This window comes from Arachis stenosperma, chromosome 8 (genome assembly GCF_014773155.1).
Source record: "Arachis stenosperma cultivar V10309 chromosome 8, arast.V10309.gnm1.PFL2, whole genome shotgun sequence".
In the NCBI taxonomy this organism is placed as follows: domain Eukaryota; kingdom Viridiplantae; phylum Streptophyta; class Magnoliopsida; order Fabales; family Fabaceae; genus Arachis; species Arachis stenosperma.
The window spans coordinates 51,556,238-51,560,238 of NC_080384.1; the positions used below are offsets into that span (position 1 = coordinate 51,556,238).

The 4,001-nt window shown below is 28.7% G+C and overlaps 1 long non-coding RNA gene across 2 annotated transcripts; it reads left to right on the forward strand.

Moving 5' to 3' along the window:
* Positions 1-360: 360 nt before the first annotated feature.
* LOC130946649 (uncharacterized) lies at positions 361-1,095 on the forward strand. 2 transcript variants are annotated; one of them, XR_009072325.1, is made up of 3 exons: positions 361-522; positions 671-856; positions 945-1,095. It is a non-coding gene; the product is annotated as an uncharacterized LOC130946649 (long non-coding RNA). The 2 variants fall into 2 exon arrangements; XR_009072324.1 differs by lacking the exon at positions 361-522 and having other exon boundaries at positions 535-856.
* The last annotated feature ends 2,906 nt before the right edge of the window (positions 1,096-4,001 follow it).

The following is a 4,001-nucleotide window of genomic DNA, read 5'->3' on the forward strand; positions in this document are numbered from 1 at the left end:
AATATATTAATGATTAATGTATCACATAAATATTCTGAAAAAAGATCATTAATATAAAGACTAATTAATCTCACAATATTACATAACAAAGGCCAAAATAGTGGATTTTTTTTTACTGAAAACCTTGTGGTCCTTTAAAAAATTATCAGGACTAAAATGGGTATTTATTTTTCTATTTTTTAGTTCACAATCTCATTATATTCTTCTTACTTGTTATTAAGATTTTACTTAGTTAGATGTATAATTATTTATTTATTTTTATATTATTTTAAAAGTAAATTTAGAATTATTTCTCATAGTTACGGAAATATATACTTATAGGATTGGAATATAAAATATATAACGGATTTTTTTGTTTTAGTTTGGATATTTTATGAGAACGAGAGTGTATTTACAAAAAGTTTAATTTATACGTTCAAATTAGTAAAAGTCTAAAAAATGTAAGATTAGAAACATAAGTTTAATCTTCGCTGAATCAGTTATGAGATCTAATTTAATAGCAATTTAAAATTGCTGCAAAATGTAAGTGTCAAGATTTCACGCATGTTTATCGATAATTACAAATCATCACAGTTTAAGATTTTGCGAATATATTATATATATTCCATACTTAGTGAGATTGAAATTATTCGTAATGAAATCACATCATTATTTTGCTTTTTAATTGCAGCACGGGTTTTCAATGGGTGTATGTGATACAAATGCAAGAAGGGAGACCAATAAAAGAACAAGCCATGTGGAAGAAGGTATGAATAGCAAGACCATAACAAACCATTCACGCGGAAAACAAAAGGATGACGAAAGTGAAAGGTAGTTAAGGAAAAAAAATGATCAGAAAAAAAGGAGTGCATGAATTGTGAGCTCATTCTCTCTCTGCTAATTCTCCTCCCTCTGAATTCTTCAATTTTATTTTCTCCTCCTTATTGACACTTTGCTTTTGCCAGGTGAGCTGGGAGTCTAATACTGCTTGTGGGCTTCTCCCTTGATTTTTCTTTCCTTTTCCTCCTTGTAATTACTCTTGACCTCATACACCAGATATCATTCCTTGTGTTAGTTCTATTATTTTTTATATACTATACACACATTATCATTGGACATCCGTATCAGTATGTATAATATATAATATTTTCCCATCTTAAGATCACGTCATTTTTTAATTGTTTTACATGTTTATATATATATATATATATATATATATATATATATATATATATATATGCGTTTTGAATAATTATATTTTAATTAATATAATAATTATGTATGTTCTTTGCGTTGTTTTATTTTATTTATCACTACAAGATATATAGTAAATTGTGGCGGTTTATTTAGTAATAGCTACAGTTTTAAACCGTCACAAAATTATACCCCCACAGTTATATCAAACGGTTTAGTTTGTGGTGCGGAGATTAAATTTTACGATAATTTTTGACAATCGCTAATGTAATCATCGCTAACTTAATATATTGCGTCAGATAATCTAGTGGCGGTTTTGAAACCACCGCTGGCCAGGCAAGATTATAGAATTGAAAATAAGTAATTATTTTTATATGTATATACTATGGGGAAAAAAAAGGAGATAAAGAGAGATATTTCCTTGAGAGAATAATTTCTAAACAACAAACGGGGTTCTTAACAAGTTAAAATAGAATTCACACAAGTGGACCTTTTGTTAATCAACATCTATTTATTTATTTATTTATTTTACGTTGGAATTTATATGTATTATATAGATAGTGGAAGTAGCATGATTTGATTGGAATTCATGAAAACTTATTGCTAGCTTTTGATGTGTTGGGTTGCTACAGAACATGAAACATTGAAGTATATATAAATTTTCTAAGGGTTTTTCTTTTCTTGGGATAAAAAGTACTCTTATAAGATATTTACTAAAATTATTATTAGTAAAAAATTATTTTTTAATAAATATATTTTAAATACACTAAAACTATAATTATTTAATTTTTTATATTTTTCTATTAAATATTTTAATTAATGTCTTTATTAGAACACTCGTTGACAAGAGTCAATTTAGTGGAAAAATATTGATAAAATTTGACACAAGAATTAGAAACTTAAGAACAAGTCAAACATCCACGCGGTTTCATTATATGACAATTTCAACTTTAAAACTCGTAATGACAACAACACGTAATAATCTTATATAATAGACTCTTTTTTATTTTTTCCAGCTTAGGGATGGACAAACAAACATATAAGCGTGTCATGTATTTAATTAATTAGAATATCAATAATTGTGAGCGTGATAAAGCTTCCACCAACTTGATATATTATTATAATTAAAATTGACTACTATGTGATTATGAAGTTTTTATTACTAATAAAAGTTTTTTTTTGGTATATAAAACGATATTCGAATTTTTAACAGTTTTTGTTTCTTATTGTCTACAATATCTTTCAACTTAATTGTCAAGTACTAATTCATTATAATTTAAGTTCTATTATTTAATAATTTATTATTAGTTAATAAATTATTATATATACAACACAAAATTTAAATTTTCGATACTTATTTAAACAAATAAATGAGATCATTCAATGATTTGATCCATGCAAATTGATTATTTACCTATTTCATAGAAGGATCAAGATCCTTTAAAATGAGGAGTTAATTACTTTTAAATTAAGATAGTGAGGCACATATGTTATGAAAATTATAAAATTAAGAGTAATATTTCAAATAGATCATCAAAGAATTTATGGTCGGATAGATTTGTCCCTAACAAAATTTAACTAAAATTTTGACCCTGACATTTTTAGTTATACACCAAATAGGTCCACATGGCAGTTTAACCCGGTCAGGACGTCTTACATGGAGGTTACTAACGAGTTGACGTGTCAGGTTAACTGCCACGTGTTACCTCCAGAACAATTTAGTCCCCATCCAAGTTGGACAAAACGACGTTATATTGGATCATGAGGCGAACGACGTCGTTTCGTGGAGGACAAATTCATCCCCACCATGGAAGGCAGAGTTGCGAAACGGCAACGTTTTAAACGGGGGACCTATCTACCTGATAATTATGCTTTTATAGGGACTTATTTGTCTGATAACCTAATGTTTAGGGACTTATCTGACCTATAATTGGTGACATTACCCTCAAATATATTCATGGTCCTTTTTTGGTTTCATTGGAAACACAGGTTGATGTATCTGGACCTGGTAGTTTGCGAAATTCTCATCCTCCCTCTCATGACAATCAAATTGAAGATTCTCCTTCACATGTCACAAAAAATGTCTCAAGCAATCCTAAAGTATGCTAATTTTGAATGACTTAGTGCATATGTTGAACGATGGTTTTGAGGAGAGAGTGAAGCAATTGGAGGATCTGTTGTTGAAAAAGAATGAGGATAGTCAAGTTGTGAAGAACTATACTGTTTTTGCTTTGCTTAAAGGTATAATAATTGGGAATATTGGTAGTTGTAGTTGTGTTTTGTATGTATGTGGTGGTTGTTTAGGCAAGTTTTAATATATGTTGATTATCAAATTATTAGATTAAAATGTCTCATTATATTTAAATGGATATGTATGAAATCAATTGTCGTGAAATAGTATAAAAGAAACACATTACTTTTGGTTTGTTTCATCCATTTATTCCGGTGTTGGAATAAATTTGAACAATCTAGATGCTGTACCACTGGTTGCAACATTCATGTTCTCAGCACTAACACTTTTTTGAGTCTTGGGCCTGATTACTGTTTGCTTTGGACGTCTAAAAGGTTGCTGAGCTTGGAATTAACAAAATTATTATGAGGATGTTTCATACAGATTTCAACATACGCATTAAGTCATTCAAAATTAGCTTACTTTAGGATTGTCTGAGACATTTTTTGTGATATGTGAAGGAGAATCTTCAATTTGAGTGTCATGAGAGGGATGATTAGAATTTTGCAAGATAGCAGGTCCAGATACATCAGGTTGTGTTTTCAATGAAACCAAAAAAGACAATGAATATATTTGAGGGTAATGTCACCAATTATAG